The following is a 27,219-nucleotide window of genomic DNA, read 5'->3' on the forward strand; positions in this document are numbered from 1 at the left end:
GAATGCAAGGTGACAAGTAGTTATTAACAAAGAGCTAATGAACAAACAAGTATTTCTAAGCACACTTGTCTACGTTAAGAAAAGAAGGCAGTGGTGGGATTCGAACCCACGCCTCCAGAGAGACTGGAGCCTAAACCCAGCGCCTTAGACCGCTCGGCCAAGCTACCGAGTGACGGCGGGAGGTGTACCACTCTCCAAGGGGGTTTACTCACCAAAGGAAGAGTTGTAGTTTCAACTCCCTTCACTTCACTATTCATCATGAAGTGGACCCTTTCACCAGCAGGAAGGACAAAGCTGTCCCTGAGTAATGCAAGATTGAATGGGTGAGGGGACTGATTTTGCTATACTGGGCCAACCAAGCTCTTCCTGCAGCAGAAGCTGACTGGGGTTAGAGCTTGTTAATGTAGAATAACTTCAAGTAGGCTTAAAAGTATCTTTCTGCAACACTTTGCAAGATAAGAGACTTGCTACTGCTTGTTTCCCAGGCTGACAGAATGCAAGGTGACAAGTAGTTATTAACAAACAGCTAATGAACAAACAAGTATTTCTAAGCACACTTGTCTACGTTAAGAAAACACGGCAGCAGTGGGATTTGAACCCATGCCTCCAGAGAGACTGGAGCCTAAATCCAGCGCCTTAGACCGCTCTGCCAGGCTACCAATTGAAAGTTTAGCGCATGCATGGCAGTGGTGGGATTTGAACCCACGCCTGGGCCAACCAAGCTCTTCCTGCAGCACAAGCTGACTGGGGTTAGAGCTTGATAATGTAGAATAACTTCAAGTAGGCTTAAAAGTATCTTTCTGCAACACTTTGCAAGATAAGAGACTTGCTACTGCTTGTTTCCCAGGCTGACAGAATGCAAGCTGACAAGTAGTTACAAACAAAGAGCTAATGAACAAACAAGTATTTCTAAGCACACTTGTCTACGTTAAGAAAACATGGCAGCGGTGGGATTTGAACCCACGCCTCCAGAGAGACTGGAGCCTAAATCCAGCGCCTTAGAACGCTCGGCCACGCTACCGAGTGACGGTGGACTGTGTACCACTCTCCAAGGGGGTTTACTCACCAAAGGAAGAGTTGTAGTTTCAACTCCCTTCACTTCACTATTCATCATGAAGTGGACCCTTTCACCAGCAGGAAGGACAAAGCTGGCCCTGAGTAATGCAAGATTGAATGGGTGAGGGGACTGATTTTGCTATACTGGGCCAACCAAGCTCTTCCTGCAGCAGAAGCTGACTGGGGTTAGAGCTTGATAATGTAGAATAACTTCAAGTAGGCTTAAAAGAATCTTTCTGCAACACTTTGCAAGATAAGAGACTTGCTACTGCTTGTTTCCCAGGCTGACAGAATGCAAGGTGACAAGTAGTTATTAACAAAGAGCTAATGAACAAACAAGTATTTCTAAGCACACTTGTCTACGTTAAGAAAAGAAGGCAGTGGTGGGATTCGAACCCACGCCTCCAGAGAGACTGGAGCCTAAACCCAGCGCCTTAGACCGCTCGGCCAAGCTACCGAGTGACGGCGGGAGGTGTACCACTCTCCAAGGGGGTTTACTCACCAAAGGAAGAGTTGTAGTTTCAACTCCCTTCACTTCACTATTCATCATGAAGTGGACCCTTTCACCAGCAGGAAGGACAAAGCTGTCCCTGAGTAATGCAAGATTGAATGGGTGAGGGGACTGATTTTGCTATACTGGGCCAACCAAGCTCTTCCTGCAGCAGAAGCTGACTGGGGTTAGAGCTTGTTAATGTAGAATAACTTCAAGTAGGCTTAAAAGTATCTTTCTGCAACACTTTGCAAGATAAGAGACTTGCTACTGCTTGTTTCCCAGGCTGACAGAATGCAAGGTGACAAGTAGTTATTAACAAACAGCTAATGAACAAACAAGTATTTCTAAGCACACTTGTCTATGTTAAGAAAACACGGCAGCAGTGGGATTTGAACCCATGCCTCCAGAGAGACTGGAGCCTAAATCCAGCGCCTTAGACCGCTCTGCCAGGCTACCAATTGAAAGCTTGGAGCACGCATGGCAGTGGTGGGATTTGAACCCACGCCTGGGCCAACCAAGCTCTTCCTGCAGCAGAAGCTGACTGGGGTTAGAGCTTGATAATGTAGAATAACTTCAAGTAGGCTTAAAAGTATCTTTCTGCAACACTTTGCAAGATAAGAGACTTGCTACTGCTTGTTTCCCAGGCTGACAGAATGCAAGCTGACAAGTAGTTACAAACAAAGAGCTAATGAACAAACAAGTATTTCTAAGCACACTTGTCTACGTTAAGAAAACATGGCAGCGGTGGGATTTGAACCCACGCCTCCAGAGAGACTGGAGCCTAAATCCAGCGCCTTAGAACGCTCGGCCACGCTACCGAGTGACGGTGGACTGTGTACCACTCTCCAAGGGGGTTTACTCACCAAAGGAAGAGTTGTAGTTTCAACTCCCTTCACTTCACTATTCATCATGAAGTGGACCCTTTCACCAGCAGGAAGGACAAAGCTGGCCCTGAGTAATGCAAGATTGAATGGGTGAGGGGACTGATTTTGCTATACTGGGCCAACCAAGCTCTTCCTGCAGCAGAAGCTGACTGGGGTTAGAGCTTGATAATGTAGAATAACTTCAAGTAGGCTTAAAAGTATCTTTCTGCAACACTTTGCAAGATAAGAGACTTGCTACTGCTTGTTTCCCAGGCTGACAGAATGCAAGGTGACAAGTAGTTATTAACAAAGAGCTAATGAACAAACAAGTATTTCTAAGCACACTTGTCTACGTTAAGAAAAGAAGGCAGTGGTGGGATTCGAACACACGCCTCCAGAGAGACTGGAGCCTAAACCCAGCGCCTTAGACCGCTCGGCCAAGCTACCGAGTGACGGCGGGAGGTGTACCACTCTCCAAGGGGGTTTACTCACCAAAGGAAGAGTTGTAGTTTCAACTCCCTTCACTTCACTATTCATCATGAAGTGGACCCTTTCACCAGCAGGAAGGACAAAGCTGGCCCTGAGTAATGCAAGATTGAATGGGTGAGGGGACTGATTTTGCTATACTGGGCCAACCAAGCTCTTCCTGCAGCAGAAGCTGACTGGGGTTAGAGCTTGTTAATGTAGAATAACTTCAAGTAGGCTTAAAAGTATCTTTCTGCAACACTTTGCAAGATAAGAGACTTGCTACTGCTTGTTTCCCAGGCTGACAGAATGCAAGGTGACAAGTAGTTATTAACAAACAGCTAATGAACAAACAAGTATTTCTAAGCACACTTGTCTACGTTAAGAAAACATGGCAGCAGTGGGACTTGAACCCATGCCTCCAGAGAGACTGGAGCCTAAATCCAGCGCCTTAGACCGCTCGGCCAGGCTACCAATTAAAGGTTTAGCGCATGCATGGCAGTGGTGGGATTTGAACCCACGCCTGGGCCAACCAAGCTCTTCCTGCAGCAGAAGCTGACTGGGGTTAGAGCTTGATAATGTAGAATAACTTCAAGTAGGCTTAAAAGTATCTTTCTGCAACACTTTGCAAGATAAGAGACTTGCTACTGCTTGTTTCCCAGGCTGACAGAATGCAAGCTGACAAGTAGTTACAAACAAAGAGCTAATGAACAAACAAGTATTTCTTAGCACACTTGTCTACCATAAGAAAACATGGCAGCGGTGGGATTTGAACCCACGTCTCCAGAGAGACTTGAGCCTAAATCCAGCGCCTTAGACCGCTCGGCCACGCTACCGAGTGACGGCGGACGGTGTACCACTCTCCAAGGGGGTTTACTCACCAAAGGAAGAGTTGTAGTTTCAACTCCCTTCACTTCACTATTCATCATGAAGTGGACCCTTTCACCAGCAGGAAGGACAAAGCTGGCCCTGAGTAATGCAAGATTGAATGGGTGAGGGGACTGATTTTGCTATACTGGGCCAACCAAGCTCTTCCTGCAGCAGAAGCTGACTGGGGTTAGAGCTTGATAATGTAGAATAACTTCAAGTAGGCTTAAAAGTATCTTTCTGCAACACTTTGCAAGATAAGAGACTTGTTACTGCTTGTTTCCCAGGCTGACAGAATGCAAGGTGACAAGTAGTTATTAACAAAGTGCTAATGAACAAACAAGTATTTCTAAGCACACTTGTCTACGTTAAGAAAAGTTGGCAGTGGTGGGATTTGAACCCACGCCTCCAGAGAGACTGGAGCCTAAACCCAGCGCCTTAGACCACTCGGCCAAGCTACCGATTGACGGCAGGAGGTGTACCACTCTCCAAGGGGGTTTACTCACCAAAGGAAGAGTTGTAGTTTCAACTCCCTTCACTTCACTATTCATCATGAAGTGGACCCTTTCACCAGCAGGAAGGACAAAGCTGGCCCTGAGTAATGCAAGATTGAATGGGTGAGGGGACTGATTTTGCTATACTGGGCCAACCAAGCTCTTCCTGCAGCAGAAGCTGACTGGGGTTAGAGCTTGATAATGTAGAATAACTTCAAGTAGGCTTAAAAGTATCTTTCTGCAACACTTTGCAAGATAAGAGTCTTGCTACTGCTTGTTTCCCAGGCTGACAGAATGCAAGGTGACAAGTAGTTATTAACAAAGAGCTAATGAACAAACAAGTATTTCTAAGCACATTTGTCTACGTTAAGAAAACATGGCAGCGGTGGGATTCGAACCCACGCCTCCAGAGAGACTGGAGCCTAAATCCATCACCTTAGACCGTTCTGCCAGGCTACCAATTAAAAGTTTGGCGCACGCATGGCAGTGGTGGGATTTGAACCTACGCCTGGGCCAACCAAGCTCTTCCTGCAGCAGAAGCTGACTGGGGTTAGAACTTGATAATGTAGAATAACTTCAAGTAGGCTTAAAAGTATCTTTCTGCAACACTTTGCAAGATAAGAGACTTGCTACTGCTTGTTTTCCAGGCTGACAGAATGCAAGGTGACAAGTAGTTACTAACAAAGAGCTAATGAACAAACAAGTATTTCTAAGCACACTTGTCTACGTTAAGAAAACATGGCAGCAGTGGGATTCGAACCCACGCCTCCAGAGAGACTGGAGCCTAAATCCAGCGCCTTAGACCGCTCGGCCATGCTACCGAGTGACGGCGGATGGTGTACCACTCTCCAAGGGGGTTTACTCACCAAAGGAAGAGTTGTAGTTTCAACTCCCTTCACTTCACTATTCATCATGAAGTGGACCCTTTCACCAGCAGGAAGGACAAAGCTAGCCCTGAGTAATGCAAGATTGAATGGGTGAGGGGACTGATTTTGCTATACTGGGCCAACCAAGCTCTTCCTGCAGCAGAAGCTGACTGGGGTTAGAGCTTGATAATGTAGAATAACTTCAAGTAGGCTTAAAAGTATCTTTCTGCAACACTTTGCAAGATAAGAGACTTGCTACTGTTTTCCAGGCTGACAGAATGCAAGGTGACAAGTAGTTACTAACAAAGAGCTAATGAACAAACAAGTATTTCTAAGCACACTTGTCTACGTTAAGAAAACATGGCAGCGGTGGGATTTGAACCCACGCCTTCGAAGAGACTGGAGCCACGCTACCAAGTGACTGCTAGTGGTGTACCACTCTCCAAGGGGGTTTACGCATCAAAGGAAGAGTTGTAGTTTCAACTCCCTTCACTTCACTATTCATCATGAAGTGGACCCTTTCACCAGCAGGAAGGACAAAGCTGGCCCTGAGTAATGCAAGATTGAATGGGTGAGGGGACTTTGAAGAAATAACACTGATTTTGCTATACATTAAACTGGGCCAACCAAGCTCTTCCTGCAGCAGAAGCTGACTGGGGTTAGAGCTTGATAATGTAGAATAACTTCAAGTAGGCTTAAAAGTATCTTTCTGCAACACTTTGCAAGATAAGAGACTTGCTACTGCTTGTTTCCCAGGCTGACAGAATGCAAGGTGACAAGTAGTTATTAACAAAGAGCTAATGAACAAACAAATATTTCTAAGCACACTTGTCTACGTTAAGAAAACATGGCAGGGGTGGGATTTGAACCCACGCCTCCGAAAAGATTAGAGCCTTAAGCAAGCGCCTTAGACCGCTCAGTCACGCTACCAAGATAAAGTAAAGAGTGTACCACTCTCCAAGGGGGTTTACTCACCAAAGGAAGAGTTGTAGTTTCAACTCCCTTCACTTCACTATTCATCATGAAGTGGACCCTTTCACCAGCAGGAAGGACAAAGCTGGCCCTGAGTAATGCAAGATTGAATGGGTGAGGGGACTTTGAAGAAATAACACTGATTTTGCTATACTGGGCCAACCAAGCTCTTCCTGCAGCAGAAGCTGACTGGGGTTAGAGCTTGATAATGTAGAATAACTTCAAGTAGGCTTAAAAGTATCTTTCTGCAACACTTTGCAAGATAAGAGACTTGCTACTGCTTGTTTTCCAGGCTGACAGAATGCAAGGTGACAAGTAGTTACTAACAAAGAGCTAATGAACAAACAAGTATTTCTAAGCACACTTGTCTACGTTAAGAAAACATGGCAGCGGTGGGATTTGAACCCACGCCTCCGAAGAGACTGGAGCCTTAATCCAGCGCCTTAGACCGCTCGGCCACGCTACCGAGTGACGGCTAGTGGTGTACTACTCTCCAAGGGGGTTTACGCATCAAAGGAAGAGTTGTAGTTTCAACTCCCTTCACTTCACTATTCATCATGAAGTGGACCCTTTCACCAGCAGGAAGGACAAAGCTGGCCCTGAGTAATGCAAGATTGAATGGGTGAGGGGACTTTGAAGAAATAACACTGATTTTGCTATACATTAAACTGGGCCAACCAAGCTCTTCCTGCAGCAGAAGCTGACTGGGGTTAGAGCTTGATAATGTAGAATAACTTCAAGTAGGCTTAAAAGTATCTTTCTGCAACACTTTGCAAGATAAGAGACTTGCTACTGCTTGTTTCCCAGGCTGACAGAATGCAAGGTGACAAGTAGTTATTAACAAAGAGCTAATGAACAAACAAATATTTCTAAGCACACTTGTCTACGTTAAGAAAACATGGCAGGGGTGGGATTTGAACCCATGCCTCCGAAAAGATTAGAGCCTTAAGCAAGCGCCTTAGACCGCTCAGTCACGCTACCAAGATAAAGTAAAGAGTGTACCACTCTCCAAGGGGGTTTACTCACCAAAGGAAGAGTTGTAGTTTCAACTCCCTTCACTTCACTATTCATCATGAAGTGGACCCTTTCACCAGCAGGAAGGACAAAGCTGGCCCTGAGTAATGCAAGATTGAATGGGTGAGGGGACTTTGAAGAAATAACACTGATTTTGCTATACTGGGCCAACCAAGCTCTTCCTGCAGCAGAAGCTGACTGGGGTTAGAGCTTGATAATGTAGAATAACTTCAAGTAGGCTTAAAAGTATCTTTCTGCAACACTTTGCAAGATAAGAGACTTGCTACTGCTTGTTTCCCAGGCTGACAGAATGCAAGGTGACAAGTAGTTACTAACAAAGAGCTAATGAACAAACAAGTATTTCTAAGCACACTTGTCTACGTTAAGAAAACATGGCAGCGGTGGGATTTGAACCCAAGCCTCCAAAGAGACTGGAGCCTAAATCCAGCGCCTTAGACCGCTCAGCCACGCTACCAAGTGACAGTGGAGGGGGTACCACTCTCCAAGGGGGTTTACTCACCAAAGGAAGAGTTGTAGTTTCAACTCCCTCACTTCACTATTCATCATGAAGTGGACCCTTTCACCAGCAGGAAGGACAAAGCTGGCCCTGAGTAATGCAAGATTGAATGGGTGAGGGGACTTTGAAGAAATAACACTGATTTTGCTATACTGGGCCAACCAAGCTCTTCCTGCAGCAGAAGCTGACTGGGGTTAGAGCTTGATAATGTAGAATAACTTCAAGTAGGCTTAAAAGTATCTTTCTGCAACACTTTGCAAGATAAGAGACTTGCTACTGCTTGTTTTCCAGGCTGACAGAATGCAAGGTGACAAGTAGTTACTAACAAAGAGCTAATGAACAAACAAGCATTTCTAAGCACACTTGTCTACGTTAAGAAAACATGGCAGCGGTGGGATTTGAACCCACGCCTCCAAAGAGACTGGAGCCTAAATCCAGCGCCTTAGACCGCTCGGCCACGCTACCAAGTGACAGTGGAGGGGGTACCACTCTCCAAGGGGGTTTACTCACCAAAGGAAGAGTTGTAGTTTCAACTCCCTCACTTCACTATTCATCATGAAGTGGACCCTTTCACCAGCAGGAAGGACAAAGCTGGCCCTGAGTAATGCAAGATTGAATGGGTGAGGGGACTTTGAAGAAATAACACTGATTTTGCTATACTGGGCCAACCAAGCTCTTCCTGCAGCAGAAGCTGACTGGGGTTAGAGCTTGATAATGTAGAATAACTTCAAGTAGGCTTAAAAGTATCTTTCTGCAACACTTTGCAAGATAAGAGACTTGCTACTGCTTGTTTTCCAGGCTGACAGAATGCAAGGTGACAAGTAGTTATTAACAAAGAGTTTATGAACAAACAAGTATTTCTAAGCACACTTGTCTACGTTAAGAAAACATGGTAGCGGTGGGATTTGAACCCACGCCTCCGAAGAGACTGGAGCCTTAATCAAGCGCCTTAGACCGCTCGGTCACGCTACCAAGTGACAGTAGAGGGTGTACCACTCTCCAAGGGGGTTTACTCACCAAAGGAAGAGTTGTAGTTTCAACTCCCTCACTTCACTATTCATCATGAAGTGGACCCTTTCACCAGCAGGAAGGACAAAGCTGGCCCTGAGTAATGCAAGATTGAATGGGTGAGGGGACTTTGAAGAAATAACACTGATTTTGCTATACTGGGCCAACCAAGCTCTTCCTGCAGCAGAAGCTGACTGGGGTTAGAGCTTGATAATGTAGAATAACTTCAAGTAGGCTTAAAAGTATCTTTCTGCAACACTTTGCAAGATAAGAGTCTTGCTACTGCTTGTTTCCCAGGCTGACAGAATGCAAAGTGACAAGTAGTTATTAACAAAGAGCTAATGAACAAACAAGTATTTCTAAGCACACTTGTCTACGTTAATAAAACATGGCAGCGGTGGGGTTTGAACCCACGCCTCCATAGAGATTGGAGCCTAAATCCAGCGCCTTAGACCGCTCGGCCACGCTACCGAGTGACAGTGGAGGAGGGGACAACTCTCCAAAGGGGTTTACTCACCAAAGGAAGAGTTGTAGTTTCAACTCCCTCACTTCACTATTCATCATGAAGTGGACCCTTTCACCAGCAGGAAGGACAAAGCTGGCCCTGAGTAATGCAAGATTGAATGGGTGAGGGGACTTTGAAGAAATAACAGATTTTGCCATACATTAAACTGGGCCAACCAAGCTCTTCCTGCAGCAGAAGCTGACTGGGGTTAGAGCTTGATAATGTAGAATAACTTCAAGTAGGCTTAAAAGTATCTTTCTGCAACACTTTGCAAGATAAGAGTCTTGCTACTGCTTGTTTCCCAGGCTGACAGAATGCAAAGTGACAAGTAGTTATTAACAAAGAGCTAATGAACAAACAAGTATTTCTAAGCACATTTGTCTACGTTAAGAAAACATGGCAGCGGTGGGATTCGAACCCACGCCTCCAGAGAGACTGGAGCCTAAATCCATCACCTTAGACCGTTCTGCCAGGCTACCAATTAAAAGTTTGGCGCACGCATGGCAGTGGTGGGATTTGAACCTACGCCTGGGCCAACCAAGCTCTTCCTGCAGCAGAAGCTGACTGGGGTTAGAACTTGATAATGTAGAATAACTTCAAGTAGGCTTAAAAGTATCTTTCTGCAACACTTTGCAAGATAAGAGACTTGCTACTGCTTGTTTTCCAGGCTGACAGAATGCAAGGTGACAAGTAGTTACTAACAAAGAGCTAATGAACAAACAAGTATTTCTAAGCACACTTGTCTACGTTAAGAAAACATGGCAGCAGTGGGATTCGAACCCACGCCTCCAGAGAGACTGGAGCCTAAATCCAGCGCCTTAGACCGCTCGGCCATGCTACCGAGTGACGGCGGATGGTGTACCACTCTCCAAGGGGGTTTACTCACCAAAGGAAGAGTTGTAGTTTCAACTCCCTTCACTTCACTATTCATCATGAAGTGGACCCTTTCACCAGCAGGAAGGACAAAGCTAGCCCTGAGTAATGCAAGATTGAATGGGTGAGGGGACTGATTTTGCTATACTGGGCCAACCAAGCTCTTCCTGCAGCAGAAGCTGACTGGGGTTAGAGCTTGATAATGTAGAATAACTTCAAGTAGGCTTAAAAGTATCTTTCTGCAACACTTTGCAAGATAAGAGACTTGCTACTGCTTGTTTCCCAGGCTGACAGAATGCAAGGTGACAAGTAGTTATTAACAAAGAGTTAATGAACAAACAAGTATTTCTAAGCACACTTGTCTACGTTAAGAAAACATGGCAGCGGTGGGATTTGAACCCACGCCTCCGAAGAGACTGGAGCCTTAATCAAGCGCCTTAGACCGCTCGGTCACGCTACCAAGTGACAGTAGAGGGTGTACCACTCTCCAAGGGGGTTTACTCACCAAAGGAAGAGTTGTAGTTTCAACTCCCTCACTTCACTATTCATCATGAAGTGGACCCTTTCACCAGCAGGAAGGACAAAGCTGGCCCTGAGTAATGCAAGATTGAATGGGTGAGGGGACTTTGAAGAAATAACACTGATTTTGCTATACTGGGCCAACCAAGCTCTTCCTGCAGCAGAAGCTGACTGGGGTTAGAGCTTGATAATGTAGAATAACTTCAAGTAGGCTTAAAAGTATCTTTCTGCAACACTTTGCAAGATAAGAGTCTTGCTACTGCTTGTTTCCCAGGCTGACAGAATGCAAAGTGACAAGTAGTTATTAACAAAGAGCTAATGAACAAACAAGTATTTCTAAGCACACTTGTCTACGTTAATAAAACATGGCAGCGGTGGGGTTTGAACCCACGCCTCCATTGAGACTGGAGCCTAAATCCAGCGCCTTAGACCGCTCGGCCACGCTACCGAGTGACAGTGGAGGGGGGACAACTCTCCAAAGGGGTTTACTCACCAAAGGAAGAGTTGTAGTTTCAACTCCCTCACTTCACTATTCATCATGAAGTGGACCCTTTCACCAGCAGGAAGGACAAAGCTGGCCCTGAGTAATGCAAGATTGAATGGGTGAGGGGACTTTGAAGAAATAACACAGATTTTGCCATACATTAAACTGGGCCAACCAAGCTCTTCCTGCAGCAGAAGCTGACTGGGGTTAGAGCTTGATAATGTAGAATAACTTCAAGTAGGCTTAAAAGTATCTTTCTGCAACACTTTGCAAGATAAGAGACTTGCTACTGCTTGTTTTCCAGGCTGACAGAATGCAAGGTGACAAGTAGTTACTAACAAAGAGCTAATGAACAAACAAGTATTTCTAAGCACACTTGTCTACGTTAAGAAAACATGGCAGCGGTGGGATTTGAACCCACGCCTCCGAAGAGACTGGAGCCTTAATCCAGCGCCTTAGACCGCTCGGCCACGCTACCGAGTGACGGCTAGTGGTGTACCACTCTCCAAGGGGGTTTACGCATCAAAGGAAGAGTTGTAGTTTCAACTCCCTTCACTTCACTATTCACTATTCATCATGAAGTGGACCCTTTCACCAGCAGGAAGGACAAAGCTGGCCCTGAGTAATGCAAGATTGAATGGGTGAGGGGACTTTGAAGAAATAACACTGATTTTGCTATACATTAAACTGGGCCAACCAAGCTCTTCCTGCAGCAGAAGCTGACTGGGGTTAGAGCTTGATAATGTAGAATAACTTCAAGTAGGCTTAAAAGTATCTTTCTGCAACACTTTGCAAGATAAGAGACTTGCTACTGCTTGTTTCCCAGGCTGACAGAATGCAAGGTGACAAGTAGTTATTAACAAAGAGCTAATGAACAAACAAGTATTTCTAAGCACACTTGTCTACGTTAAGAACCCACGCCTCCGAAAAGACTGGAGCCTTAAGCAAGCGCCTTAGACCGCTCGGTCACGCTACCAAGTGACAGTAGAGGGTGTACCACTCTCCAAGGGGGTTTACTCACCAAAGGAAGAGTTGTAGTTTCAACTCCCTCACTTCACTATTCATCATGAAGTGGACCCTTTCACCAGCAGGAAGGACAAAGCTGGCCCTGAGTAATGCAAGATTGAATGGGTGAGGGGACTTTGAAGAAATAACACTGATTTTGCTATACTGGGCCAACCAAGCTCTTCCTGCAGCAGAAGCTGACTGGGGTTAGAGCTTGATAATGTAGAATAACTTCAAGTAGGCTTAAAAGTATCTTTCTGCAACACTTTGCAAGATAAGAGACTTGCTACTGCTTGTTTCCCAGGCTGACAGAATGCAAGGTGACAAGTAGTTACTAACAAAGAGCTAATGAACAAACAAGTATTTCTAAGCACACTTGTCTACGTTAAGAAAACATGGCAGCGGTGGGATTTGAACCCACGCCTCCAAAGAGACTGGAGCCTAAATCCAGCGCCTTAGACCGCTCGGCCACGCTACCAAGTGACAGTGGAGGGGGTACCACTCTCCAAGGGGGTTTACTCACCAAAGGAAGAGTTGTAGTTTCAACTCCCTCACTTCACTATTCATCATGAAGTGGACCCTTTCACCAGCAGGAAGGACAAAGCTGGCCCTGAGTAATGCAAGATTGAATGGGTGAGGGGACTTTGAAGAAATAACACTGATTTTGCTATACTGGGCCAACCAAGCTCTTCCTGCAGCAGAAGCTGACTGGGGTTAGAGCTTGATAATGTAGAATAACTTCAAGTAGGCTTAAAAGTATCTTTCTGCAACACTTTGCAAGATAAGAGACTTGCTACTGCTTGTTTTCCAGGCTGACAGAATGCAAGGTGACAAGTAGTTACTAACAAAGAGCTAATGAACAAACAAGTATTTCTAAGCACACTTGTCTACGTTAAGAAAACATGGCAGCGGTGGGATTTGAACCCACGCCTCCGAAGAGACTGGAGCCTTAATCCAGCGCCTTAGACCGCTCGGCCACGCTACCGAGTGACGGCTAGTGGTGTACCACTCTCCAAGGGGGTTTACGCATCAAAGGAAGAGTTGTAGTTTCAACTCCCTTCACTTCACTATTCATCATGAAGTGGACCCTTTCACCAGCAGGAAGGACAAAGCTGGCCCTGAGTAATGCAAGATTGAATGGGTGAGGGGACTTTGAAGAAATAACACTGATTTTGCTATACATTAAACTGGGCCAACCAAGCTCTTCCTGCAGCAGAAGCTGACTGGGGTTAGAGCTTGATAATGTAGAATAACTTCAAGTAGGCTTAAAAGTATCTTTCTGCAACACTTTGCAAGATAAGAGACTTGCTACTGCTTGTTTCCCAGGCTGACAGAATGCAAGGTGACAAGTAGTTATTAACAAAGAGTTTATGAACAAACAAGTATTTCTAAGCACACTTGTCTACGTTAAGAAAACATGGCAGCGGTGGGATTTGAACCCACGCCTCCGAAGAGACTGGAGCCTTAAGCAAGCGCCTTAGACCGCTCGGTCACGCTACCAAGTGACAGTAGAGGGTGTACCACTCTCCAAGGGGGTTTACTCACCAAAGGAAGAGTTGTAGTTTCAACTCCCTCACTTCACTATTCATCATGAAGTGGACCCTTTCACCAGCAGGAAGGACAAAGCTGGCCCTGAGTAATGCAAGATTGAATGGGTGAGGGGACTTTGAAGAAATAACACTGATTTTGCTATACTGGGCCAACCAAGCTCTTCCTGCAGCAGAAGCTGACTGGGGTTAGAGCTTGATAATGTAGAATAACTTCAAGTAGGCTTAAAAGTATCTTTCTGCAACACTTTGCAAGATAAGAGTCTTGCTACTGCTTGTTTCCCAGGCTGACAGAATGCAAAGTGACAAGTAGTTATTAACAAAGAGCTAATGAACAAACAAGTATTTCTAAGCACACTTGTCTACGTTAATAAAACATGGCAGCGGTGGGGTTTGAACCCACGCCTCCATAGAGACTGGAGCCTAAATCCAGCGCCCTAGACCGCTCGGCCACGCTACCGAGTGACAGTGGAGGGGGGGACAACTCTCCAAAGGGGTTTACTCACCAAAGGAAGAGTTGTAGTTTCAACTCCCTCACTTCACTATTCATCATGAAGTGGACCCTTTCACCAGCAGGAAGGACAAAGCTGGCCCTGAGTAATGCAAGATTGAATGGGTGAGGGGACTTTGAAGAAATAACACAGATTTTGCCATACATTAAACTGGGCCAACCAAGCTCTTCCTGCAGCAGAAGCTGACTGGGGTTAGAGCTTGATAATGTAGAATAACTTCAAGTAGGCTTAAAAGTATCTTTCTGCAACACTTTGCAAGATAAGAGTCTTGCTACTGCTTGTTTCCCAGGCTGACAGAATGCAAAGTGACAAGTAGTTATTAACAAAGAGCTAATGAACAAACAAGTATTTCTAAGAACATTTGTCTACGTTAAGAAAACATGGCAGCGGTGGGATTCGAACCCACGCCTCCAGAGAGACTGGAGCCTAAATCCATCACCTTAGACCGTTCTGCCAGGCTACCAATTAAAAGTTTGGCGCACGCATGGCAGTGGTGGGATTTGAACCTACGCCTGGGCCAACCAAGCTCTTCCTGCAGCAGAAGCTGACTGGGGTTAGAACTTGATAATGTAGAATAACTTCAAGTAGGCTTAAAAGTATCTTTCTGCAACACTTTGCAAGATAAGAGACTTGCTACTGCTTGTTTTCCAGGCTGACAGAATGCAAGGTGACAAGTAGTTACTAACAAAGAGCTAATGAACAAACAAGTATTTCTAAGCACACTTGTCTACGTTAAGAAAACATGGCAGCAGTGGGATTCGAACCCACGCCTCCAGAGAGACTGGAGCCTAAATCCAGCGCCTTAGACCGCTCGGCCATGCTACCGAGTGACGGCGGATGGTGTACCACTCTCCAAGGGGGTTTACTCACCAAAGGAAGAGTTGTAGTTTCAACTCCCTTCACTTCACTATTCATCATGAAGTGGACCCTTTCACCAGCAGGAAGGACAAAGCTAGCCCTGAGTAATGCAAGATTGAATGGGTGAGGGGACTGATTTTGCTATACTGGGCCAACCAAGCTCTTCCTGCAGCAGAAGCTGACTGGGGTTAGAGCTTGATAATGTAGAATAACTTCAAGTAGGCTTAAAAGTATCTTTCTGCAACACTTTGCAAGATAAGAGACTTGCTACTGCTTGTTTTCCAGGCTGACAGAATGCAAGGTGACAAGTAGTTACTAACAAAGAGCTAATGAACAAACAAGCACACTTGTCTACGTTAAGAAAACATGGCAGCGGTGGGATTTGAACCCACGCCTCCGAAGAGACTGGAGCCTAAACCCAGCGCCTTAAACCACTCGGCTACGCTACCAAGTGACGGCGGAGGGTGTACCACTCTCCAAGGGGGTTTACTCACCAAAGGAAGAGTTGTAGTTTCAACTCCCTTCACTTCACTATTCATCATGAAGTGGACCCTTTCACCAGCAGGAAGGACAAAGCTGGCCCTGAGTAATGCAAGATTGAATGGGTGAGGGGACTTTGAAGAAATAACACTGATTTTGCTATACTGGGCCAACCAAGCTCTTCCTGCAGCAGAAGCTGACTGGGGTTAGAGCTTGATAATGTAGAATAACTTCAAGTAGGCTTAAAAGTATCTTTCTGCAACACTTTGCAAGATAAGAGACTTGCTACTGCTTGTTTTCCAGGCTGACAGAATGCAAGGTGACAAGTAGTTACTAACAAAGAGCTAATGAACAAACAAGTATTTCTAAGCACACTTGTCTACGTTAAGAAAACATGGCAGCGGTGGGATTTGAACCCACGCCTCCGAAGAGACTGGAGCCTTAATCCAGCGCCTTAGACCGCTCGGCCACGCTACCGAGTGACGGCTAGTGGTGTACTACTCTCCAAGGGGGTTTACGCATCAAAGGAAGAGTTGTAGTTTCAACTCCCTTCACTTCACTATTCATCATGAAGTGGACCCTTTCACCAGCAGGAAGGACAAAGCTGGCCCTGAGTAATGCAAGATTGAATGGGTGAGGGGACTTTGAAGAAATAACACTGATTTTGCTATACTGGGCCAACCAAGCTCTTCCTGCAGCAGAAGCTGACTGGGGTTAGAGCTTGATAATGTAGAATAACTTCAAGTAGGCTTAAAAGTATCTTTCTGCAACACTTTGGAAGATAAGAGACTTGCTACTGCTTGTTTCCCAGGCTGACAGAATGCAAAGTGACAAGTAGTTATTAACAAAGAGCTAATGAACAAACAAGTATTTCTAAGCACACTTGTCTACGTTAATAAAACATGGCAGCGGTGGGGTTTGAACCCACGCCTCCATAGAGACTGGAGCCTAAATCCAGCGCCTTAGACCGCTCGGCCACGCTACCAAGTGACAGTGGAGGGGGGTACCACTCTCCAAAGGGGTTTACTCACCAAAGGAAGAGTTGTAGTTTCAACTCCCTCACTTCACTATTCATCATGAAGTGGACCCTTTCACCAGCAGGAAGGACAAAGCTGGCCCTGAGTAATGCAAGATTGAATGGGTGAGGGGACTTTGAAGAAATAACACAGATTTTGCCATACATTAAACTGGGCCAACCAAGCTCTTCCTGCAGCAGAAGCTGACTGGGGTTAGAGCTTGATAATGTAGAATAACTTCAAGTAGGCTTAAAAGTATCTTTCTGCAACACTTTGGAAGATAAGAGACTTGCTACTGCTTGTTTCCCAGGCTGACAGAATGCAAAGTGACAAGTAGTTATTAACAAAGAGCTAATGAACAAACAAGTATTTCAAAGCACATTTGTCTATGTTAAGAAAACATGGCAGCGGTGGGATTTGAACCCACGTCTCCAGAGAGACTGGAGCCTAAATCCATCACCTTAGACCACTCTGCCAGGCTACCAATTAAAAGTTTAGTGCACGCATGGCAGTGGTGGGATTTGAACCTACGCCTGGGCCAACCAAGCTCTTCCTGCAGCAGAAGCTGACTGGGGTTAGAGCTTGATAATGTAGAATAACTTCAAGTAGGCTTAAAAGTATCTTTCTGCAACACTTTGCAAGATAAGAGACTTGCTACTGCTTGTTTTCCAGGCTGACAGAATGCAAGGTGACAAGTAGTTACTAACAAAGAGCTAATGAACAAACAAGCACACTTGTCTACGTTAAGAAAACATGGCAGCGGTGGGATTTGAACCCACGCCTCCGAAGAGACTGGAGCCTTAATCCAGCGCCTTAGACCGCTCGGCCACGCTACCGAGTGACGGCTAGTGGTGTACCACTCTCCAAGGGGGTTTACGCATCAAAGGAAGAGTTGTAGTTTCAACTCCCTTCACTTCACTATTCACTATTCATCATGAAGTGGACCCTTTCACCAGCAGGAAGGACAAAGCTGGCCCTGAGTAATGCAAGATTGAATGGGTGAGGGGACTTTGAAGAAATAACACTGATTTTGCTATACATTAAACTGGGCCAACCAAGCTCTTCCTGCAGCAGAAGCTGACTGGGGTTAGAGCTTGATAATGTAGAATAACTTCAAGTAGGCTTAAAAGTATCTTTCTGCAACACTTTGCAAGATAAGAGACTTGCTACTGCTTGTTTCCCAGGCTGACAGAATGCAAGGTGACAAGTAGTTATTAACAAAGAGCTAATGAACAAACAAGTATTTCTAAGCACACTTGTCTACGTTAAGAACCCACGCCTCCGAAAAGACTGGAGCCTTAAGCAAGCGCCTTAGACCGCTCGGTCACGCTACCAAGTGACAGTAGAGGGTGTACCACTCTCCAAGGGGGTTTACTCACCAAAGGAAGAGTTGTAGTTTCAACTCCCTCACTTCACTATTCATCATGAAGTGGACCCTTTCACCAGCAGGAAGGACAAAGCTGGCCCTGAGTAATGCAAGATTGAATGGGTGAGGGGACTTTGAAGAAATAACACTGATTTTGCTATACTGGGCCAACCAAGCTCTTCCTGCAGCAGAAGCTGACTGGGGTTAGAGCTTGATAATGTAGAATAACTTCAAGTAGGCTTAAAAGTATCTTTCTGCAACACTTTGCAAGATAAGAGACTTGCTACTGCTTGTTTCCCAGGCTGACAGAATGCAAGGTGACAAGTAGTTACTAACAAAGAGCTAATGAACAAACAAGTATTTCTAAGCACACTTGTCTACGTTAAGAAAACATGGCAGCGGTGGGATTTGAACCCACGCCTCCAAAGAGACTGGAGCCTAAATCCAGCGCCTTAGACCGCTCGGCCACGCTACCAAGTGACAGTGGAGGGGGTACCACTCTCCAAGGGGGTTTACTCACCAAAGGAAGAGTTGTAGTTTCAACTCCCTCACTTCACTATTCATCATGAAGTGGACCCTTTCACCAGCAGGAAGGACAAAGCTGGCCCTGAGTAATGCAAGATTGAATGGGTGAGGGGACTTTGAAGAAATAACACTGATTTTGCTATACTGGGCCAACCAAGCTCTTCCTGCAGCAGAAGCTGACTGGGGTTAGAGCTTGATAATGTAGAATAACTTCAAGTAGGCTTAAAAGTATCTTTCTGCAACACTTTGCAAGATAAGAGACTTGCTACTGCTTGTTTTCCAGGCTGACAGAATGCAAGGTGACAAGTAGTTACTAACAAAGAGCTAATGAACAAACAAGTATTTCTAAGCACACTTGTCTACGTTAAGAAAACATGGCAGCGGTGGGATTTGAACCCACGCCTCCGAAGAGACTGGAGCCTTAATCCAGCGCCTTAGACCGCTCGGCCACGCTACCGAGTGACGGCTAGTGGTGTACCACTCTCCAAGGGGGTTTACGCATCAAAGGAAGAGTTGTAGTTTCAACTCCCTTCACTTCACTATTCATCATGAAGTGGACCCTTTCACCAGCAGGAAGGACAAAGCTGGCCCTGAGTAATGCAAGATTGAATGGGTGAGGGGACTTTGAAGAAATAACACTGATTTTGCTATACATTAAACTGGGCCAACCAAGCTCTTCCTGCAGCAGAAGCTGACTGGGGTTAGAGCTTGATAATGTAGAATAACTTCAAGTAGGCTTAAAAGTATCTTTCTGCAACACTTTGCAAGATAAGAGACTTGCTACTGCTTGTTTCCCAGGCTGACAGAATGCAAGGTGACAAGTAGTTATTAACAAAGAGTTTATGAACAAACAAGTATTTCTAAGCACACTTGTCTACGTTAAGAAAACATGGCAGCGGTGGGATTTGAACCCACGCCTCCGAAGAGACTGGAGCCTTAATCAAGCGCCTTAGACCGCTCGGTCACGCTACCAAGTGACAGTAGAGGGTGTACCACTCTCCAAGGGGGTTTACTCACCAAAGGAAGAGTTGTAGTTTCAACTCCCTCACTTCACTATTCATCATGAAGTGGACCCTTTCACCAGCAGGAAGGACAAAGCTGGCCCTGAGTAATGCAAGATTGAATGGGTGAGGGGACTTTGAAGAAATAACACTGATTTTGCTATACTGGGCCAACCAAGCTCTTCCTGCAGCAGAAGCTGACTGGGGTTAGAGCTTGATAATGTAGAATAACTTCAAGTAGGCTTAAAAGTATCTTTCTGCAACACTTTGCAAGATAAGAGTCTTGCTACTGCTTGTTTCCCAGGCTGACAGAATGCAAAGTGACAAGTAGTTATTAACAAAGAGCTAATGAACAAACAAGTATTTCTAAGCACACTTGTCTACGTTAATAAAACATGGCAGCGGTGGGGTTTGAACCCACGCCTCCATAGAGACTGGAGCCTAAATCCAGCGCCTTAGACCGCTCGGCCACGCTACCGAGTGACGGCTAGTGGTGTACCACTCTCCAAGGGGGTTTACGCATCAAAGGAAGAGTTGTAGTTTCAACTCCCTTCACTTCACTATTCATCATGAAGTGGACCCTTTCACCAGCAGGAAGGACAAAGCTGGCCCTGAGTAATGCAAGATTGAATGGGTGAGGGGACTTTGAAGAAATAACACTGATTTTGCTATACATTAAACTGGGCCAACCAAGCTCTTCCTGCAGCAGAAGCTGACTGGGGTTAGAGCTTGATAATGTAGAATAACTTCAAGTAGGCTTAAAAGTATCTTTCTGCAACACTTTGCAAGATAAGAGACTTGCTACTGCTTGTTTCCCAGGCTGACAGAATGCAAGGTGACAAGTAGTTATTAACAAAGAGTTTATGAACAAACAAGTATTTCTAAGCACACTTGTCTACGTTAAGAAAACATGGCAGCGGTGGGATTTGAACCCACGCCTCCGAAGAGACTGGAGCCTTAATCAAGCGCCTTAGACCGCTCGGTCACGCTACCAAGTGACAGTAGAGGGTGTACCACTCTCCAAGGGGGTTTACTCACCAAAGGAAGAGTTGTAGTTTCAACTCCCTCACTTCACTATTCATCATGAAGTGGACCCTTTCACCAGCAGGAAGGACAAAGCTGGCCCTGAGTAATGCAAGATTGAATGGGTGAGGGGACTTTGAAGAAATAACACTGATTTTGCTATACTGGGCCAACCAAGCTCTTCCTGCAGCAGAAGCTGACTGGGGTTAGAGCTTGATAATGTAGAATAACTTCAAGTAGGCTTAAAAGTATCTTTCTGCAACACTTTGCAAGATAAGAGTCTTGCTACTGCTTGTTTCCCAGGCTGACAGAATGCAAAGTGACAAGTAGTTATTAACAAAGAGCTAATGAACAAACAAGTATTTCTAAGCACACTTGTCTACGTTAATAAAACATGGCAGCGGTGGGGTTTGAACCCACGCCTCCATAGAGACTGGAGCCTAAATCCAGCGCCTTAGACCGCTCGGCCACGCTACCGAGTGACAGTGGAGGGGGGGACAACTCTCCAAAGGGGTTTACTCACCAAAGGAAGAGTTGTAGTTTCAACTCCCTCACTTCACTATTCATCATGAAGTGGACCCTTTCACCAGCAGGAAGGACAAAGCTGGCCCTGAGTAATGCAAGATTGAATGGGTGAGGGGACTTTGAAGAAATAACACAGATTTTGCCATACATTAAACTGGGCCAACCAAGCTCTTCCTGCAGCAGAAGCTGACTGGGGTTAGAGCTTGATAATGTAGAATAACTTCAAGTAGGCTTAAAAGTATCTTTCTGCAACACTTTGCAAGATAAGAGTCTTGCTACTGCTTGTTTCCCAGGCTGACAGAATGCAAAGTGACAAGTAGTTATTAACAAAGAGCTAATGAACAAACAAGTATTTCTAAGCACATTTGTCTACGTTAAGAAAACATGGCAGCGGTGGGATTCGAACCCACGCCTCCAGAGAGACTGGAGCCTAAATCCATCACCTTAGACCGTTCTGCCAGGCTACCAATTAAAAGTTTGGCGCACGCATGGCAGTGGTGGGATTTGAACCTACGCCTGGGCCAACCAAGCTCTTCCTGCAGCAGAAGCTGACTGGGGTTAGAACTTGATAATGTAGAATAACTTCAAGTAGGCTTAAAAGTATCTTTCTGCAACACTTTGCAAGATAAGAGACTTGCTACTGCTTGTTTTCCAGGCTGACAGAATGCAAGGTGACAAGTAGTTACTAACAAAGAGCTAATGAACAAACAAGTATTTCTAAGCACACTTGTCTACGTTAAGAAAACATGTCAGCAGTGGGATTCGAACCCACGCCTCCAGAGAGACTGGAGCCTAAATCCAGCGCCTTAGACCGCTCGGCCATGCTACCGAGTGACGGCGGATGGTGTACCACTCTCCAAGGGGGTTTACTCACCAAAGGAAGAGTTGTAGTTTCAACTCCCTTCACTTCACTATTCATCATGAAGTGGACCCTTTCACCAGCAGGAAGGACAAAGCTAGCCCTGAGTAATGCAAGATTGAATGGGTGAGGGGACTGATTTTGCTATACTGGGCCAACCAAGCTCTTCCTGCAGCAGAAGCTGACTGGGGTTAGAGCTTGATAATGTAGAATAACTTCAAGTAGGCTTAAAAGTATCTTTCTGCAACACTTTGCAAGATAAGAGACTTGCTACTGTTTTCCAGGCTGACAGAATGCAAGGTGACAAGTAGTTACTAACAAAGAGCTAATGAACAAACAAGTATTTCTAAGCACACTTGTCTACGTTAAGAAAACATGGCAGCGGTGGGATTTGAACCCACGCCTTCGAAGAGACTGGAGCCTTAATCCAGCGCCTTAGACCGCTCGGCCACGCTACCAAGTGACTGCTAGTGGTGTACCACTCTCCAAGGGGGTTTACGCATCAAAGGAAGAGTTGTAGTTTCAACTCCCTTCACTTCACTATTCATCATGAAGTGGACCCTTTCACCAGCAGGAAGGACAAAGCTGGCCCTGAGTAATGCAAGATTGAATGGGTGAGGGGACTTTGAAGAAATAACACTGATTTTGCTATACATTAAACTGGGCCAACCAAGCTCTTCCTGCAGCAGAAGCTGACTGGGGTTAGAGCTTGATAATGTAGAATAACTTCAAGTAGGCTTAAAAGTATCTTTCTGCAACACTTTGCAAGATAAGAGACTTGCTACTGCTTGTTTCCCAGGCTGACAGAATGCAAGGTGACAAGTAGTTATTATCATCATGAAGTGGACCCTTTCACCAGCAGGAAGGACAAAGCTGGCCCTGAGTAATGCAAGATTGAATGGGTGAGGGGACTTTGAAGAAATAACACTGATTTTGCTATACTGGGCCAACCAAGCTCTTCCTGCAGCAGAAGCTGACTGGGGTTAGAGCTTGATAATGTAGAATAACTTCAAGTAGGCTTAAAAGTATCTTTCTGCAACACTTTGCAAGATAAGAGACTTGCTACTGCTTGTTTTCCAGGCTGACAGAATGCAAGGTGACAAGTAGTTACTAACAAAGAGCTAATGAACAAACAAGTATTTCTAAGCACACTTGTCTACGTTAAGAAAACATGGCAGCGGTGGGATTTGAACCCACGCCTCCGAAGAGACTGGAGCCTTAATCCAGCGCCTTAGACCGCTCGGCCACGCTACCGAGTGACGGCTAGTGGTGTACTACTCTCCAAGGGGGTTTACGCATCAAAGGAAGAGTTGTAGTTTCAACTCCCTTCACTTCACTATTCATCATGAAGTGGACCCTTTCACCAGCAGGAAGGACAAAGCTGGCCCTGAGTAATGCAAGATTGAATGGGTGAGGGGACTTTGAAGAAATAACACTGATTTTGCTATACTGGGCCAACCAAGCTCTTCCTGCAGCAGAAGCTGACTGGGGTTAGAGCTTGATAATGTAGAATAACTTCAAGTAGGCTTAAAAGTATCTTTCTGCAACACTTTGGAAGATAAGAGACTTGCTACTGCTTGTTTCCCAGGCTGACAGAATGCAAAGTGACAAGTAGTTATTAACAAAGAGCTAATGAACAAACAAGTATTTCTAAGCACACTTGTCTACGTTAATAAAACATGGCAGCGGTGGGGTTTGAACCCACGCCTCCATAGAGACTGGAGCCTAAATCCAGCGCCTTAGACCGCTCGGCCACGCTACCAAGTGACAGTGGAGGGGGTACCACTCTCCAAAGGGGTTTACTCACCAAAGGAAGAGTTGTAGTTTCAACTCCCTCACTTCACTATTCATCATGAAGTGGACCCTTTCACCAGCAGGAAGGACAAAGCTGGCCCTGAGTAATGCAAGATTGAATGGGTGAGGGGACTTTGAAGAAATAACACAGATTTTGCCATACATTAAACTGGGCCAACCAAGCTCTTCCTGCAGCAGAAGCTGACTGGGGTTAGAGCTTGATAATGTAGAATAACTTCAAGTAGGCTTAAAAGTATCTTTCTGCAACACTTTGGAAGATAAGAGACTTGCTACTGCTTGTTTCCCAGGCTGACAGAATGCAAAGTGACAAGTAGTTATTAACAAAGAGCTAATGAACAAACAAGTATTTCTAAGCACATTTGTCTATGTTAAGAAAACATGGCAGCGGTGGGATTTGAACCCACGTCTCCAGAGAGACTGGAGCCTAAATCCATCACCTTAGACCACTCTGCCAGGCTACCAATTAAAAGTTTAGCGCACGCATGGCAGTGGTGGGATTTGAACCTACGCCTGGGCCAACCAAGCTCTTCCTGCAGCAGAAGCTGACTGGGGTTAGAGCTTGATAATGTAGAATAACTTCAAGTAGGCTTAAAAGTATCTTTCTGCAACACTTTGCAAGATAAGAGACTTGCTACTGCTTGTTTTCCAGGCTGACAGAATGCAAGGTGACAAGTAGTTACTAACAAAGAGCTAATGAACAAACAAGCACACTTGTCTACGTTAAGAAAACATGGCAGCGGTGGGATTTGAACCCACGCCTCCGAAGAGACTGGAGCCTAAACCCAGCGCCTTAAACCACTCGGCTACGCTACCAAGTGACGGCGGAGGGTGTACCACTCTCCAAGGGGGTTTACTCACCAAAGGAAGAGTTGTAGTTTCAACTCCCTTCACTTCACTATTCAGCATGAAGTGGACCCTTTCACCAGCAGGAAGGACAAAGCTGGCCCTGAGTAATGCAAGATTGAATGGGTGAGGGGACTTTGAAGAAATAACACTGATTTTGCTATACTGGGCCAACCAAGCTCTTCCTGCAGCAGAAGCTGACTGGGGTTAGAGCTTGATAATGTAGAATAACTTCAAGTAGGCTTAAAAGTATCTTTCTGCAACACTTTGCAAGATAAGAGACTTGCTACTGCTTGTTTTCCAGGCTGACAGAATGCAAGGTGACAAGTAGTTACTAACAAAGAGCTAATGAACAAACAAGTATTTCTAAGCACACTTGTCTACGTTAAGAAAACATGGCAGCGGTGGGATTTGAACCCACGCCTCCGAAGAGACTGGAGCCTTAATCCAGCGCCTTAGACCGCTCGGCCACGCTACCGAGTGACGGCTAGTGGTGTACTACTCTCCAAGGGGGTTTACGCATCAAAGGAAGAGTTGTAGTTTCAACTCCCTTCACTTCACTATTCATCATGAAGTGGACCCTTTCACCAGCAGGAAGGACAAAGCTGGCCCTGAGTAATGCAAGATTGAATGGGTGAGGGGACTTTGAAGAAATAACACTGATTTTGCTATACTGGGCCAACCAAGCTCTTCCTGCAGCAGAAGCTGACTGGGGTTAGAGCTTGATAATGTAGAATAACTTCAAGTAGGCTTAAAAGTATCTTTCTGCAACACTTTGGAAGATAAGAGACTTGCTACTGCTTGTTTCCCAGGCTGACAGAATGCAAAGTGACAAGTAGTTATTAACAAAGAGCTAATGAACAAACAAGTATTTCTAAGCACACTTGTCTACGTTAATAAAATATGGCAGCGGTGGGGTTTGAACCCACGCCTCCATAGAGACTGGAGCCTAAATCCAGCGCCTTAGACCGCTCGGCCACGCTACCAAGTGACAGTGGAGGGGGTACCACTCTCCAAAGGGGTTTACTCACCAAAGGAAGAGTTGTAGTTTCAACTCCCTCACTTCACTATTCATCATGAAGTGGACCCTTTCACCAGCAGGAAGGACAAAGCTGGCCCTGAGTAATGCAAGATTGAATGGGTGAGGGGACTTTGAAGAAATAACACAGATTTTGCCATACATTAAACTGGGCCAACCAAGCTCTTCCTGCAGCAGAAGCTGACTGGGGTTAGAGCTTGATAATGTAGAATAACTTCAAGTAGGCTTAAAAGTATCTTTCTGCAACACTTTGGAAGATAAGAGACTTGCTACTGCTTGTTTCCCAGGCTGACAGAATGCAAAGTGACAAGTAGTTATTAACAAAGAGCTAATGAACAAACAAGTATTTCTAAGCACATTTGTCTATGTTAAGAAAACATGGCAGCGGTGGGATTTGAACCCACGTCTCCAGAGAGACTGGAGCCTAAATCCATCACCTTAGACCACTCTGCCAGGCTACCAATTAAAAGTTTAGCGCACGCATGGCAGTGGTGGGATTTGAACCTACGCCTGGGCCAACCAAGCTCTTCCTGCAGCAGAAGCTGACTGGGGTTAGAGCTTGATAATGTAGAATAACTTCAAGTAGGCTTAAAAGTATCTTTCTGCAACACTTTGCAAGATAAGAGACTTGCTACTGCTTGTTTTCCAGGCTGACAGAATGCAAGGTGACAAGTAGTTACTAACAAAGAGCTAATGAACAAACAAGCACACTTGTCTACGTTAAGAAAACATGGCAGCGGTGGGATTTGAACCCACGCCTCCGAAGAGACTGGAGCCTAAACCCAGCGCCTTAAACCACTCGGCTACGCTACCAAGTGACGGCGGAGGGTGTACCACTCTCCAAGGGGGTTTACTCACCAAAGGAAGAGTTGTAGTTTCAACTCCCTTCACTTCACTATTCAGCATGAAGTGGACCCTTTCACCAGCAGGAAGGACAAAGCTGGCCCTGAGTAATGCAAGATTGAATGGGTGAGGGGACTTTGAAGAAATAACACTGATTTTGCTATACTGGGCCAACCAAGCTCTTCCTGCAGCAGAAGCTGACTGGGGTTAGAGCTTGATAATGTAGAATAACTTCAAGTAGGCTTAAAAGTATCTTTCTGCAACACTTTGCAAGATAAGAGACTTGCTACTGCTTGTTTTCCAGGCTGACAGAATGCAAGGTGACAAGTAGTTACTAACAAAGAGCTAATGAACAAACAAGTATTTCTAAGCACACTTGTCTACGTTAAGAAAACATGGCAGCGGTGGGATTTGAAGCCACGCCTCCGAAGAGACTGGAGCCTTAATCCAGCGCCTTAGACCGCTCGGCCACGCTACCGAGTGACGGCTAGTGGTGTACTACTCTCCAAGGGGGTTTACGCATCAAAGGAAGAGTTGTAGTTTCAACTCCCTTCACTTCACTATTCATCATGAAGTGGACCCTTTCACCAGCAGGAAGGACAAAGCTGGCCCTGAGTAATGCAAGATTGAATGGGTGAGGGGACTTTGAAGAAATAACACTGATTTTGCTATACTGGGCCAACCAAGCTCTTCCTGCAGCAGAAGCTGACTGGGGTTAGAGCTTGATAATGTAGAATAACTTCAAGTAGGCTTAAAAGTATCTTTCTGCAACACTTTGGAAGATAAGAGACTTGCTACTGCTTGTTTCCCAGGCTGACAGAATGCAAGGTGACAAGTAGTTATTAACAAAGAGTTAATGAACAAACAAGTATTTCTAAGCACACTTGTCTACGTTAAGAAAACATGGCAGCGGTGGGATTTGAACCCACGCCTCCGAAGAGACTGGAGCCTTAATCAAGCGCCTTA

At 45.4% G+C, this 27,219-nt stretch overlaps 30 non-coding genes across 30 annotated transcripts; all 30 read right to left on the minus strand.

Moving 5' to 3' along the window:
• Positions 1-939: 939 nt before the first annotated feature.
• TRNAL-UAG (transfer RNA leucine (anticodon UAG)) lies at positions 940-1,021 on the minus strand. The gene has a single exon. It is a non-coding gene; the product is annotated as a tRNA-Leu (tRNA).
• A 1,264-nt stretch (positions 1,022-2,285) lies between these two features.
• TRNAL-UAG (transfer RNA leucine (anticodon UAG)) lies at positions 2,286-2,367 on the minus strand. Its single transcript has one exon. It is a non-coding gene; the product is annotated as a tRNA-Leu (tRNA).
• Positions 2,368-4,977: 2,610 nt separating this feature from the next.
• TRNAL-UAG (transfer RNA leucine (anticodon UAG)) lies at positions 4,978-5,059 on the minus strand. The gene has a single exon. It is a non-coding gene; the product is annotated as a tRNA-Leu (tRNA).
• A 1,401-nt stretch (positions 5,060-6,460) lies between these two features.
• Positions 6,461-6,542, minus strand: TRNAL-AAG (transfer RNA leucine (anticodon AAG)). The gene has a single exon. It is a non-coding gene; the product is annotated as a tRNA-Leu (tRNA).
• A 1,448-nt stretch (positions 6,543-7,990) lies between these two features.
• TRNAL-UAG (transfer RNA leucine (anticodon UAG)) lies at positions 7,991-8,072 on the minus strand. The gene has a single exon. It is a non-coding gene; the product is annotated as a tRNA-Leu (tRNA).
• A 425-nt stretch (positions 8,073-8,497) lies between these two features.
• On the minus strand, positions 8,498-8,579 carry TRNAL-AAG (transfer RNA leucine (anticodon AAG)). The gene has a single exon. It is a non-coding gene; the product is annotated as a tRNA-Leu (tRNA).
• A 425-nt stretch (positions 8,580-9,004) lies between these two features.
• TRNAL-UAG (transfer RNA leucine (anticodon UAG)) lies at positions 9,005-9,086 on the minus strand. The gene has a single exon. It is a non-coding gene; the product is annotated as a tRNA-Leu (tRNA).
• A 793-nt stretch (positions 9,087-9,879) lies between these two features.
• Positions 9,880-9,961, minus strand: TRNAL-UAG (transfer RNA leucine (anticodon UAG)). Its single transcript has one exon. It is a non-coding gene; the product is annotated as a tRNA-Leu (tRNA).
• A 917-nt stretch (positions 9,962-10,878) lies between these two features.
• TRNAL-UAG (transfer RNA leucine (anticodon UAG)) lies at positions 10,879-10,960 on the minus strand. Its single transcript has one exon. It is a non-coding gene; the product is annotated as a tRNA-Leu (tRNA).
• Positions 10,961-11,392: 432 nt separating this feature from the next.
• Positions 11,393-11,474, minus strand: TRNAL-AAG (transfer RNA leucine (anticodon AAG)). Its single transcript has one exon. It is a non-coding gene; the product is annotated as a tRNA-Leu (tRNA).
• A 923-nt stretch (positions 11,475-12,397) lies between these two features.
• TRNAL-UAG (transfer RNA leucine (anticodon UAG)) lies at positions 12,398-12,479 on the minus strand. Its single transcript has one exon. It is a non-coding gene; the product is annotated as a tRNA-Leu (tRNA).
• Positions 12,480-12,904: 425 nt separating this feature from the next.
• On the minus strand, positions 12,905-12,986 carry TRNAL-AAG (transfer RNA leucine (anticodon AAG)). Its single transcript has one exon. It is a non-coding gene; the product is annotated as a tRNA-Leu (tRNA).
• Positions 12,987-14,803: 1,817 nt separating this feature from the next.
• Positions 14,804-14,885, minus strand: TRNAL-UAG (transfer RNA leucine (anticodon UAG)). The gene has a single exon. It is a non-coding gene; the product is annotated as a tRNA-Leu (tRNA).
• A 400-nt stretch (positions 14,886-15,285) lies between these two features.
• TRNAL-UAG (transfer RNA leucine (anticodon UAG)) lies at positions 15,286-15,367 on the minus strand. Its single transcript has one exon. It is a non-coding gene; the product is annotated as a tRNA-Leu (tRNA).
• Positions 15,368-15,793: 426 nt separating this feature from the next.
• On the minus strand, positions 15,794-15,875 carry TRNAL-AAG (transfer RNA leucine (anticodon AAG)). Its single transcript has one exon. It is a non-coding gene; the product is annotated as a tRNA-Leu (tRNA).
• A 426-nt stretch (positions 15,876-16,301) lies between these two features.
• Positions 16,302-16,383, minus strand: TRNAL-UAG (transfer RNA leucine (anticodon UAG)). The gene has a single exon. It is a non-coding gene; the product is annotated as a tRNA-Leu (tRNA).
• Positions 16,384-17,168: 785 nt separating this feature from the next.
• On the minus strand, positions 17,169-17,250 carry TRNAL-AAG (transfer RNA leucine (anticodon AAG)). Its single transcript has one exon. It is a non-coding gene; the product is annotated as a tRNA-Leu (tRNA).
• A 923-nt stretch (positions 17,251-18,173) lies between these two features.
• Positions 18,174-18,255, minus strand: TRNAL-UAG (transfer RNA leucine (anticodon UAG)). Its single transcript has one exon. It is a non-coding gene; the product is annotated as a tRNA-Leu (tRNA).
• Positions 18,256-18,680: 425 nt separating this feature from the next.
• On the minus strand, positions 18,681-18,762 carry TRNAL-AAG (transfer RNA leucine (anticodon AAG)). Its single transcript has one exon. It is a non-coding gene; the product is annotated as a tRNA-Leu (tRNA).
• A 940-nt stretch (positions 18,763-19,702) lies between these two features.
• On the minus strand, positions 19,703-19,784 carry TRNAL-UAG (transfer RNA leucine (anticodon UAG)). The gene has a single exon. It is a non-coding gene; the product is annotated as a tRNA-Leu (tRNA).
• A 940-nt stretch (positions 19,785-20,724) lies between these two features.
• Positions 20,725-20,806, minus strand: TRNAL-UAG (transfer RNA leucine (anticodon UAG)). The gene has a single exon. It is a non-coding gene; the product is annotated as a tRNA-Leu (tRNA).
• Positions 20,807-21,601: 795 nt separating this feature from the next.
• TRNAL-UAG (transfer RNA leucine (anticodon UAG)) lies at positions 21,602-21,690 on the minus strand. The gene has a single exon. It is a non-coding gene; the product is annotated as a tRNA-Leu (tRNA).
• Positions 21,691-22,089: 399 nt separating this feature from the next.
• On the minus strand, positions 22,090-22,171 carry TRNAL-AAG (transfer RNA leucine (anticodon AAG)). The gene has a single exon. It is a non-coding gene; the product is annotated as a tRNA-Leu (tRNA).
• A 714-nt stretch (positions 22,172-22,885) lies between these two features.
• On the minus strand, positions 22,886-22,967 carry TRNAL-AAG (transfer RNA leucine (anticodon AAG)). Its single transcript has one exon. It is a non-coding gene; the product is annotated as a tRNA-Leu (tRNA).
• A 426-nt stretch (positions 22,968-23,393) lies between these two features.
• On the minus strand, positions 23,394-23,475 carry TRNAL-UAG (transfer RNA leucine (anticodon UAG)). The gene has a single exon. It is a non-coding gene; the product is annotated as a tRNA-Leu (tRNA).
• A 784-nt stretch (positions 23,476-24,259) lies between these two features.
• On the minus strand, positions 24,260-24,341 carry TRNAL-UAG (transfer RNA leucine (anticodon UAG)). Its single transcript has one exon. It is a non-coding gene; the product is annotated as a tRNA-Leu (tRNA).
• Positions 24,342-24,767: 426 nt separating this feature from the next.
• Positions 24,768-24,849, minus strand: TRNAL-AAG (transfer RNA leucine (anticodon AAG)). The gene has a single exon. It is a non-coding gene; the product is annotated as a tRNA-Leu (tRNA).
• A 426-nt stretch (positions 24,850-25,275) lies between these two features.
• On the minus strand, positions 25,276-25,357 carry TRNAL-UAG (transfer RNA leucine (anticodon UAG)). The gene has a single exon. It is a non-coding gene; the product is annotated as a tRNA-Leu (tRNA).
• A 784-nt stretch (positions 25,358-26,141) lies between these two features.
• Positions 26,142-26,223, minus strand: TRNAL-UAG (transfer RNA leucine (anticodon UAG)). The gene has a single exon. It is a non-coding gene; the product is annotated as a tRNA-Leu (tRNA).
• A 426-nt stretch (positions 26,224-26,649) lies between these two features.
• On the minus strand, positions 26,650-26,731 carry TRNAL-AAG (transfer RNA leucine (anticodon AAG)). Its single transcript has one exon. It is a non-coding gene; the product is annotated as a tRNA-Leu (tRNA).
• Positions 26,732-27,219: the final 488 nt, after the last annotated feature.

This window comes from Sceloporus occidentalis, unplaced genomic scaffold, assembly GCF_023333645.1.
Source record: "Sceloporus occidentalis isolate IW3139 unplaced genomic scaffold, rSceOcc1.0.p SCAF_28, whole genome shotgun sequence".
Classification (NCBI taxonomy): Eukaryota; Metazoa; Chordata; class Lepidosauria; order Squamata; family Phrynosomatidae; genus Sceloporus; species Sceloporus occidentalis.